This window comes from Tiliqua scincoides, chromosome 5 (genome assembly GCF_035046505.1).
Source record: "Tiliqua scincoides isolate rTilSci1 chromosome 5, rTilSci1.hap2, whole genome shotgun sequence".
NCBI lineage: Eukaryota > Metazoa > Chordata > Lepidosauria > Squamata > Scincidae > Tiliqua > Tiliqua scincoides.
Genome location: NC_089825.1, coordinates 28343146 through 28355601, shown reverse-complemented (window position 1 = coordinate 28355601; position 12456 = coordinate 28343146). Strand labels below are relative to the sequence as shown.

Here is a 12456-nt window from a genome sequence, read left to right as displayed (position 1 = left end):
AGAATAACATGTGCAAAATCTAGAGCTGGAGGAGGGTGGAATGGAAGTGGAGGTAGCACATCTGTTTTGGCTTAGTTTACATTGATTTGGGTGGGAATGCAATTTAATATTCTTAAATTGTGATCAAATGAATGTGGTGCGACATAACAAGGGAGCAGATTCCAGAAACATCTCTCTGCAGCCCTCTAACGTCTCCTACAGCCACCATTCTTTTTCGTCAACTCTAGGTGCATTTTTGTGATCCGATTGTTCTTCCTCCAAAGAAAATGAAATGTGTGATTTACTTTGGAGAACAGGAGTTCAAATAAGGCAGGAAAAGCTAAGAATGTTGCAGACTGTTGAAAGCAGCCATGGGAAGCACCAGGAGTCAGCCAGGTTGGGCAATGGCCAGGAGCCTCTGGAGCCCTATCCAGCCAGCCTCTGGAACCCAGCAGGCAGTGCAAGTCATCCAACTGAGCTACTCATGCCATTGCTGCTTTCTTGCATACTCCCCTTCAGGAAGTGAGCTTCCTGTGATGGCCCAAGGGCCTCTGAGGTAGCCCATTTGTCAGATGGTGGGAGAAGAGAGAGAACAACAAAGTGACTGCTGATTCTGAGAAGGTAGCAAGGAATGGTCCCTGGTCACTTGTGTTTAAATACACCAGCAGTACTGAGACAGCAGTAGTCTCAACTTTTTCCCTCTCCAAGCTGCAATCCTAACTGCATTTTGGGTTGGCGCAAGTACCTTGCGCCAGCCCAGGAGGGTCACAACTGTGCTGTAAAACACATTTGCATCTCCTTGAGAGTTGGCTCGGCTGGCACAGGAACAAGTACTGACCTTTGGAGGCTGCATTCAGCCTCATGCCGACTTTGGAAGAGAGGGTTGTGTCTGCTCGGCTGATGCAGGAGTCTGGGGTGGGCGGAGAGGAGGTGGGCAGGTAGCAGGAGGAGGAGCTGGGACCCAGCTGTTATGCCAGATCCTAACCCCGTTCTCAGAGCATCGCAGAGCAGGACGGGAGGGGGCAGGACTGGCAGAGCAGATCCGCTGGATCTAGAACCCTGTGTTGGGCCCCTGGCCCAACATGTGCCCTCTCAACTCTATGCCAACAAAATAGCCAGCACAGACTTAAGTAGCCCCACTGCGGGGCTTGGGTCTTCCCCTGAGGAGATGGTGGTGGCTGCCCGAAGCCCAAAGGGCGCAGTGGTAGCCATTTTGGTGTCGCTGCTCCTCTGGGCACCAGGCAGCTCAGGACTGGGCAGTGAGCCTGCAATTCTATTCCCACTTACCTGGCAGTAAGCCCCGTTGTACACATTGGGACTTACTTCTGAGTAGACACACATAGCATTATGCTGTAAGTAATGCTGAACGAACCTATGAACATCAATGGAAAAGCTCACATAACTGTATTGTACTTGAATTACAGGGAGACCAGAGTGGGGGTCGCTCCCTTAGCTATTGCTTTTAGAAGGCTGGGGGGGGGGAATGTGGGAGGAATTGGGGTGGAATGTGTGAACTTCACTAAAAGCTCAACTACTTCTTTTCCCTCACTGTTACAGTCTTTTTGTGCTGAGTAATTTCACTGGTATTGGATTGATTTAAGTGTTTAACACTTCCACCCAAGCTATTGGGACTTGTCCTTTGGTCTCTAATACAGATTGCCATGAGAAACCAGCTCACTCCAGTTATGGACCGAGGGGTGCTCTGTTCCTTGGAAGGAAGCACAACAGGACTCCATCTTCCAAGTTAGCTGAAATGCCATAAAGGCCTCTCAGAGGAATCTAACCCCACCAGATTGTTTCCTGCTCCTAATCAACAGTATTATTTATTCATTGGCTCCCAGCAGAGGAAGATCAAAGACAGATGAAGCAAGTAAGTAAATGCTCTATTGGGGGAAATGCATTAGCATCATGTTTATGTATGTTTATTGCATGCGTGAATGAAAAGTAAGAGCTGCTGGAACACAGCATGGGGAACAGGGTTTGTCTTCTGAGCCAAATGTGCCGGGGTAGAGATTTAGCCAGATGTGCAATGGGATAGGGGAAGAAAAGCAGAAACATGATTGTATGGTGGGGATCAGCCTTCCAATCGCATGAGTGTAATTACATCTGGCATTTTCTGAAGAGAATATATTACTGCTACATGACAGTACAGACCAAAGTTGTTGCCAAGTTGTCGAATATAGAGGCGATCAGTCTTTGTTTGTCAAGTGTCTCAAGAGGCTGCTTGATTTCTTCAAGGAAGTAAAACTAAAAATTTAAATAATTTGTCTAAAGTTCTGACCAAGGCTAGACTCCAAAAAGTATCATGCATGATCAGCATTTCCACCTGCACATGGAGAAACGGCTGATTCTCTACTTCTCTACACTGCAGCAGAAAGGTAGGCTAGAAAAATACCATGTACACATATGGCACACTGCTCAATGCTGGGCCCCTTTCTGCTATATGTGGTGTCTACAATGCAATGCATAGTTAAGTGTGCTTAAGACCATAATGCTGTGGTGGATGATGGACTTTGAAAATGACAAACTGTAGTTTGAAATCATAGGCCTGAATTATTCTTCCCAATTTTTTTTTTTTAAATACTCCCTGCTCATAGAAAACTAGCACATCAGGGAAAAAGAAAAGGCTAGGAGAGAATTCTTCTACCTGACTGGGAGAGTGAGCAATTCCTTTCAAGAAGATTAATTTCAGACGCAAACCACTGGAACCAGCCAGTCCTACCCAGCAGAGCTTAGAGTAGGTGAGCCTGGTTTGCAACAGTCTAACAGAAGAATTTTGTTTGAAGACTGCCTCCAGTTTAATGAAGCAGAACATGACATGGTACTAGGAGCAAGGTGCCAAAGAAAAATCTGATTCAAAGAAACAGCTATTATGTTGGAGAGAGAGGTCCCCTAAAAACAAGAACAAGCACAAACTAACTATGGTATGCTGTAGGATCATAACCAGCTAATTTTGTTTTGTTTTTAATAACATGCAGCTAAAGCAGGTTTCATTTAATCAGCCATGATACATAAGATTAAATATGTCCCTTCAAGTTGCTCCTTTCAGAGAAAAAGATACCAGATCCAAATAATAAAAAAGAAAAAAAAGCATCTTGTAAGTATTTTTGATTAACTTGGGAAAATATTCTGAGGAAAAAGTATTGTACATTCCCTCTGTCTATACTGGTGCTGCTATCAGGTTCAGACCCCTCCCCAATCCTGTGGCTGAAACAAAGGAGAAAAAGAAAAAAAATGTAAGGAGATGCTTCAAGTGTCTCTTATATCATGTCTAGTTCAGCTTTAAGAAACATGAGACAAAGCGCACGAGCCTAACCCAGTCTACTCAGAAGTAAGTTCTATTTTGTTCAATGGGGCTTACTCTCAGGAAAGTGTGGTTAGGATTGCAACCAAAGTGGGCCCCACTTTGGTCAAGTTTACTTGTTGGTCTTAGATTATTATTTTCACAATCCTGAAAATCTGACACTGCAATTTCTCATGCTGTTGAAACCCACCTTTTCAGCATGGCTCACCACATATGTTAATGTCTGATAAAGGCCCTCAATTTTCTGGATGCAACTCAAACCATCTGGCAATGTCATATCATGTCCAAAATATCAGCAGTTAAAAGGTGTACAAAATGGGATCATGATAAGCCAAGGCTATTAATGAAAACCACAAATTCAGGGACATAAAAATATATGGCAATGCAGCTTTGGCACACAGGTTTTTTTAAAAAAAAAAAATGTAAATACTGTTTCACCAGGAATTGAAATTCCACTTCCAGGTTTAGTGGATATGGCTCAGTCAAAGGGGGAATACAAAGATTTGAACCCAAGTTTTTTAACAAGGACAAACGTAATTAAGAACTCTAAAGGAGTTAAAAGAATTGCAGCTATCTTTGTATGAGAAGAACTTTCAAACATATGGTCCTCACTTGCATATTAAGGGCCCAATCCTATCCAACTTTCCAGCACTGGTGCAGCCACAATCCAGCCCCAAGGTAAGGGAATAAATGTTCCCGTACCTTGAGGAGGCCTCTGTGACTGCCTCCTCATCACAGGAGGCAGTGCACACCCCATTGGTATGGCTGCACTGGCACTGAAAAACTGGATAGGATTGGGCCCTAAGCTGGTACAGTCCCAAGGTAAATGGGCCATGTGCTTTTCCTTAGTATGTGGATTGACTTAGGGCCCAATCCTATCCCATTTTCCAGCACCAGTGTAGCTTCAATGCAGCCCCAAGGTAAGGAAACAAACATTCCCTTACCTTAAAGCAGTGATTTTCAACCTTTTTTATCTCATGGCACACTGGTAAGGTATTAAAATGGTCAAGGCACACCATCAGTTTTTTGACAATTGACAAGGCACACTGTGCTATTAATGGAGGGCTCTCATCCCCAATGGCCCTACTAACAAATGACCCTCTCGTAAATTCCTGCGGCACACCTGGGGACCATTTGCAGCACACCAATGTGCCATGGCACAGTGGTTTTCAACCACTGCCTTAAGATGACTGTGTCCTCATCGCAGGATGCAGTACATGCTCCAACAGAATGGCTGCACTGGCACTGGAAAATTGGATAGGAATGGGCCCCTATTCAGATGGTTGTTTTTTTAAAATTCTACCTTACTCTTACAGTACAATCCTATGCATGTCTACTCAGAAGTACGTCTCATTGTGTTCAATGGGGCTTGCTCCCAGGCAAGTATGTATAGGATTGCAGCCTTACAGCCTGTGCTAAACATCCATAGCACCCTCCAATGGCAGCTATTACCATGTACCCTGTTTGAATTCTCTGGAGTCTTCCTTTATTGTCAGTATCTGACTCACTGATGTGTGCTAGTCAGGCAGAGAGGAAAGTCAGAAGATGACACCTCCTTTTCAGGTGAGTCCGTTTTTTGAAAGGCCATTTTTCAAAGAAAAAGACACTTCTCTGGGGAAGCTTTCACATGGGTTGCTGTCAGGATAAAATAACCAACTGATCTAGTTTAACTGGAAAAATTTCAACAAAAGTTCTCCAGCTACACCCTCTTCAGGAAAGCCCAGCTTGTTTTCACTTACAACTAGGTAGTTATTCTTAGTAAGGATAAATATATAACACTTTTCAACACAAAAAAAGTTAACAAAGTGATTTACAGGTTGTTGTTGGCAACCTTCAGTCTCGAAAGACTATGGTATCGCGCTCTGAAACGTGGTTCTCGAACAGCGTCTAGTGTGGCTGAAAAGGCTGATTTGGGAGTGACGATCCCTTCCACACTGTTGGCCAAGTGTCTCTTCAAACTGGGAGAGGCCATGCTGCACAGCCTGCCTCCAAGCGGGCCGCTCAGAGGCCAGGGTTCCCCACTTGTTGAGGTCCAATAATCCTTATAGCTTCTGCCCTCAGAGCAAATAGCACAGGGTGACCAGATATAATGGAGGACAGTTTTTTAAACCCTTCCATTTTGAACTGTACCTGCCACAATTCCCTCTTCTATGCTGTGGTTCAAGGTACAGGCACTCTGTCCTCCATTGTATCTAGTCACCCTGAAATAGCAGCCTAGAGAAAAGTGCTTGAAAATTCTGCATGTGCTAAATGTCAGGGATGGGTTGACCAGCATCTGCAACCCCTGTACAAGATTCAGGGTTTGTTTTTTTTAATGCATAAGGAGTCGGCACAATAGACATTCTTCTTATCTGGGTTATGTTTTGGTGGTTGGAATTAAGGCAGTAAAAAGAGTGAGAAGTATTACCATAATTGTATCCTCCAGCTCAGTGTTTCTCAAACTGTGGATCGGGACCCACCAGGTCCCCACTCATTTCAATATTTTATTTTTAATATATTTGTCTTGATTCTACCATGGTATGTGACTGCATCTGGGGAAATGTTACACATCTGTACTTTTAACAGGCTACTCTGTATATGCTGTTTACAATGATAGTAAATGGGACTTACTCCTGGGAAAGTGTGGGTAGAATTGCAGCCTAGGATTGTTTAAAAAGTTCCTGCCTGATGATGTCACTTTCGGTCATGACATCACTGACAGATTCTCATTCTAAAAAGTGGGTCCTGGTGCTAAAGGAGTGAGAACCACTGCTCTAGTTGAATATTATGTAGCATGTTTGATTTTTCCCCCTCTTTAATCCTGTTAAGCTGTGTTGAGCCTTGAAAGTAGCTTAACATATTGAACAGCACAATCTTATTCATGTTTACTCAGAAGTAAGTGTTCAATGGGGTTTATTCCAGGTACATTTGTACAGGATTGCACACAGTGGTGAGTTTTGTGCTCCTGCTAAAGGAAGGGGAATCCCTCACCAAATAGTGAAAAGAGGTACTTTGAGGATCTTCATGGCATAGCAGAGCTGGATTTTTATCATAACCTTGAATGCCATCCAAACAGATAAATCAGCCCATGCAATTACTCACCTGGGAGAAATATGGCATAATGAGTGAAGGCAGGAAGTAAATGGAGATTGCCATAAATCATCACTAAAGGCTGCTAACATTGCAAGGACTCATTTTTCAAGCTTGACAGCAGCCTGGTATCCGCCCAGAGGCCACCAAGAAAGGCTCAAACCAGATCCATGTTCTCTGTAGATGAACACAAGGGCTGGGTGAAAAAATATTCAGAGTATGCAGTGCAATCAAACCTGCAAAGAGAATCAATTGTGGGCCCCGTGAGTGTGTTCTAATGGGTGATCCAGCCAGCACTTACTTCCTCCCTATCCATTCCTCCCCAAGTAGCAAATGTGTAAATGAACACAGTGGAACCAAACTTTTGCAAGAATTCCATTTCAGGGTATTTTTTGTTAAGTTTTATATTGTTTTTTTTGATAAAAATGTCTAACCCTGCCTTTTAATGTAAAAAAAAAAGCCTCAGGGCAGCTTAACAGTGATAAAGCACAATAATATACAGTAAGTAGAATGCCATGTGGCAAGATAAAACAAGAGAAACATAAATCAGCAGGAAAAAAAGCAGCAGGTAAAAGGACCATTGAAGTATCTTGGATCCTATTAAAAGCTCAAGAGAACAAAATGAATTTTAATCAGCACCTCAAGGATAAAGATGTTGGTGTTGAGTGAACATATCTAGGGAAAGGATTCCATCATGTGGGTGCCACCACAGAAAAGGCTTACTCTCTGGTAGCTATATGCCAGACTTCTGAAAGTAGGGCTGCAGTGGAAATGTGGAAGATATTGTGAGGAGATAGGATGTGGTGTCTGCAGTGGCTGCAGCTGCAGCCACTAGAAGCAACAAGGTCCTCAGGGATATAAGCAGCAGCTGGAACAGAAAGAGTTTGTGGGTAGTAGAAGGAGCAGGAGGGAGGACTGACCCGGCTAATAAACTGATCAGTGGACTGACTGACTGGTGAATGGGCAACTGTGGGCTACAGGAACTGTGATGACTGGAGACTGCTGGTTGGTGGAGAACTGGGGGAGTAATTAGCTCAAAAGCAGACCTAACACCTCTGGAAAGCTTGGACAGGGGATTTGGACAAAACAGGGAACACTGGAGAAGATCCTCTGAAGATCTCAATTGGTAAGCAAGTTCATGTGGGAGATGTCAGTCCTTGAGACCTGCCCCCCTTTAATTTAGCACATCTGAGACTCATGAGTGCTGAACTTATCTCTCTCTTGTCTAGCATCCCTCTCTCATTTATAGTAGTCCAGCACAGGCAGAAGTGACATGTAGGGATATGGAGCATCAAGGGGAGCTATCTTCTAGTTTAGCCTTCCTTTTTTATAGAGATGTGATAACTTTGCACCTGCAGGGATATTCTTGAGATGAGGGCACTTTCAAGCAAGCAACCTATGATGTGCATCAACATAGGTGCTCCAGAGTGTGCCATTTGCCCTGGCTGATGCTTTGAATCCCCTTGGAGGACCTTCTTGTCCTCCTTGTGCTTGAAGGAACTGGGTATGTTTAGTCTAGGGAAGAGAGGAGGGGACAACAATACCAGCATCCAAATACCTGAAGGACTATCTAACGTAGGAGAAGAAGACATGCTGTATTCTGCCCCAGGACTAGATCTAATCGACTTGTTTCAGGAAGACAGAATTTTGGTTGAATCTGTTGGAGCTGTCCCAGCTCTGGGTTTTCTGTATGAGCGGGCCCCTCCAACTTTGATTCAATGAACACATGGTTGCCCTCCCTCTTTGACTAATGAGTGAAGATTTGATTCAATTTTTTTCAAACCAGAACATAAATAGCTTTCCACAGTCATTTGTTTCCTATTTAACAAATCTTTAACACAAGCTCCATAAGAACTTCTGTAAATATGCAGGTGTACCAGTACTGACAATTTCATTTCCCCACTAGATAAGTAATAACATGAGTTAAAGGATTATGGCTGTCCATCAACATCTACTGCACTGTAAAGCAGAACTGGATCCATTTAGTTTGGTTTTTTTAAAAAAACACAGTCATATAGCCATGCTAACTGCTTTAATATGAAAAACCTCTCAGCAAATTCTAGTTACAATATATCAAGAGGCGAGTCTGTTTAAGGAGGAAGCAATAGTCATGTAACCTCATTTTCAATTATGCTTCAGTGAGAGCATGTTCTCATCATCCCTCATCATTAGGTACAAGAGTTCTTGACAAGAGATGCCCTTTAAAGAACAGATATACAACATACATAGAAAGCGATCGGAAATGAACATTTTTTTTTTAAAAAAAAGGCAAAACTGCTTTAAGAAAAAAATTCACTGTCCAAGGGTGTTCAATAAACAAATAAAATCCAGTAAATAAATCTGCAAAATTTTTAATGGGTTTTTACTTTTTTTTATCTTCAACAGCAGTCTGACACAATTAGCAAGTGAAGTGTTTTTCTTGTATGGAAATAAATGGTGGGCAAAGCTTCACTTGTGTAATACTTTCAGTGTTTCAGGGCTGATGTTAAATGCACAGGAGACATGCCAGCAAGAACATAGGTAATGCTCTAGACTCTAATCTCTAGAATATGTAAGTTTTTAATAATAATAACTTTATTTTTACCCTGCCTTTCTCCCCAAAGGGACTCAAATTTTAGCTGGACAAATGTATCAGTTAGTTTTGTTAGAGAAAATGAATGGTTATATACCAAGACTGATTTTCATGAATTCTGCATTGTATGATGGGAACTATAGTATATAGTTGAAATATGCTGTCTGTATGAAATTCTCTATACCAAGTAATGCTTCACCTGCTTAATTTCTGCATATCAGCCTGCTTTTAAGGGCATAGTAGTTGGGACAGTGAAAATCCTGGTTAAACAAATCTTTGTTTACATTGCCCTCCTACTTGGTCTAAATTTCACATGGTGAATCCCAAGTGACAGATATGGACTTGGTCTCCCTCTGTAGTTTACACTCTCTATCTACATTTTCTTAATTCTAAATTTGCCAGTATTTCAGATGACCTTTCTCTCATGCCTCTAATTTCTAATTGTGCAGAATTAGGACCAAATCCTATCCAGTTTTCCAGCCATGTCAACAAGCCTTGTGCTGCATCTTGCAGTAGAGGAGCAGTCATAGAGGCCTTCTCTAGGTAAGGGAACATTTGTTGCCTTTCTTCAGGACTGCATTGTGGCTGCACAGCCGCTAGAAATTTGGATAGGATTGGGCCCTTAAGCAAGTGAAACTTGTTTCTGGCAGGGAGATAAAATATTGGGAAGTCACTCTTCTAAACCTGTATGTATCGAACAATGTGCAGGAGGAGGACTTGTAAAAAAAAGTTGGAGCTCTTCTTTAGTCAACTTTAAAAAAAAATCACTATTCAGTAGTTCTATGCTTCTATATAAGCAGGGAAAGCTATTTTGGGCAGCCCGAAGCTCAATGTTGTTCTTCTACATCAGGGGTGTCCAAAGTTTTTGGCAGGAGGGCCACATCATCTCTCTGACATTGTGTCAGGGGCCTGGGAAAAAAAGAATTAACTTACATTTAAAATTTGAATAAATTTACATGTTTACATAAATAAATACGTATATTAAAGATGAACTTGTATGAATGAATGAAGGTCTTGCAATAGCTCAAGGCCTATAAAAGGCCTTGCACAAAGCAAGGCTGGCCTTTCCTTTGCTGCCGCTACTGCATCACAGATGTGAAACAGCAAGCAGTGGAGGGAGCCCTCATCCTACAGCTCATGTGACAGGTTAAACAGTTGCCCTCACACTGAAAGCAGTTGCGTTGGGCCAGTGCTGTAGCAAGTGTCCACAGGGCCAGAGACTCATTGGAGACTGGGGGCTCCCTGAGGGCCACATTGGGAGTCCTCAAGGGCCACAAGTGGCCCCAGGGCTGGGGTTTGGGGACCCCTGTTCTACATTATGGCTTTCAGTGATCTCATTAGCTTCTCCTGCCTGATATGCTCAAGAGATCAAGAGCAAATTCAAACTTAATTAGTTGGAGCTTTGTCTTACTGCTTCCAGAATCCTCATCTTCATTGACGTGTCACTTGGCCTTTCTATCGTCTCAGGTGAATCAGACCAGATTTGTGGCTTGTGTGTCTCTTGGTTGTGCCAACGTCCCAAAAATGCCCGCTTGCCTTCCAAGGCTTTTAGCAGGGTAGAGTTTTTGCTAAAGTTGCCAGTTTGCTCCATATGAGACTATCTCTCCATCTTTCTTCTTGAGGAAAGGTAAAAATTATTCTCGGACTACTTGAGGGCTGCCACTGGACCGTATATTTTTTCCTCTATTTTTCAAAGGTTGGCAATCTTGTGTCATTGTCAGGCCCAACTGCAGATTTTTTTGAATGTATCCAACCTGCCATTCCCAGTTGCTATGTTTTTATACCCTGCCTTCTGCTCCTCCAAGGACAGTATTTAAAGCAAAAAATGCAACAATTTGCTATTTCTGGATCTGCAATTTCTGGATCTCTATTCAGGGGGAAGCTACACCTTCTGGATTTCTGTTGCACAGGTACTGTCTATGCAACACAGGTGGTCAAATTGCAACAATGTAACATGTGGCTAATTAGAGGTGTTCTTAAATGTATTTTTTTGCAGGTTTTGTTTTTCCCCCCAAGGAACTAGTGCAGAAGTAGTATTATGTGTTTTTATTCCAAGGGCATATTTTTATAAATTATAAAAATGTACTAGGTAGGTATAGGTGGTATAGAGTCAATAGATGTGGCCACAGTCATGACAGTCAGATGTTAGAAAATGGTTTTTCCCCCCACAGGTATTGGTCTGTTATTGTTTTACAAAAATGAGAAATGCAGAAATTGGTGTTTTGTGTTTTTATTTTATCACTGAAAAGCACACATCTACCAATACACAGTGTGAGGATGGGGGGGTGGGAGAATTATGTCTCAGTGTTTATCACTCTGGAGTGATGGGGCTGTGTGTTTAGATCTGTTTTCATACCTGTCCATAGTCTTTCTCTCTCACCCACACATTCAAACGACTGAGAGTCCAATCCTATCCAATTTTCCAGTGCTGGTGCAGCTGTACCAATGGGGTATGCCCTGCATCTTGTGGTGGGGCAGCAGTTACCCCACCACAGTTAGGGAACACTTGTTCCCTAACCTTCAGGCTGCACTGCGGCTGCACTGGTGCTGGAAAATTGGATAGGATTGGGCTGTGATTGGCTGATGTCAAGTTTTCCAACCTTAAGAACTAGTACAATGTAATGAAAAGAGCGTCTGGGTGAGCTGGAGCTTTTTGTTCTGCAACAATTAAAAGGTGATGATCATGTTTATCTCTATGCCAGGAAGAGTTTCACTAGCTGATTTCAGCATATCCTGCCATTTTCTTCCCTGCTGCACCAATCAGGAATGTTGGTAACACTTTTCATTCTCAAAAACAATATTGGAAGAAATTGAAAGAGAATGATAAATGAAAGTAGAACAAAAGTTAAAAAAGAGACCTATCCTCCCTTTGGATGGTACACAACTGTACACAACTGGGATAAGTATCTTCTTAATTAAATTATATCCCTGTTTTTGAAATGTTGGGCCACTGCAGATTTAAAATCAGCCTCCTGATTTCATTCAGTCCAGCCACAATTCTCTTCTTCTCCCCACTTCCTGTTTTTTGTTTTCATATCTTGGAAGCCAGAGGAAGCAGGCAGTCTCCAACCTGAAGTAACAGCCTCATCGATGGGCCACTCTGCAGCTCTGACCCCACCTCATTTTAGCCAAATTATAAAGGCTTGCTATAGTCTTCTAAGAGCAATAGCTAATGGAGTCTGTCACTGTAATAACTTCACAAGCACCCCAGTGTTAATTAAAAGAGCTTAGAAATTTTAGGAGAACCAGAGCAAGGCCTCTCTTTGCTGCTGCTGCCTGGCCACAACTTGCATAATTATAGATGGGACGGAAAGTGAAACTAACTTAAAACCGCTTTGCCCTGTGGGGCAATTTAAAAATAACTATATGTTTCAGCCAGGTAACATGACTAAATTCACAATTGCCTCGACCAAGTATTTCCCACAATTTAATAATCGCATAAGCTAAAGTGGCCAGGTTCCTGCTGTTCTTCAAGGACTTCATGAGCGGACAGCCGGTTCACCTTGATTTTTTTTCTCATCTTCCATCCTTG

General features: G+C 42.5%; 1 long non-coding RNA gene across 1 annotated transcript; it reads right to left on the bottom strand.

Annotated features, from left to right (window-relative positions):
- Positions 1–2927: 2927 nt before the first annotated feature.
- On the bottom strand, positions 2928–6486 carry LOC136654087 (uncharacterized). Its single transcript, XR_010794579.1, has 2 exons — positions 6365–6486; positions 2928–3186 (listed from the first exon to the last, which is right to left on the bottom strand). It is a non-coding gene; the product is annotated as an uncharacterized lncRNA (long non-coding RNA).
- Between the last annotated feature and the right edge of the window lie 5970 nt (positions 6487–12456).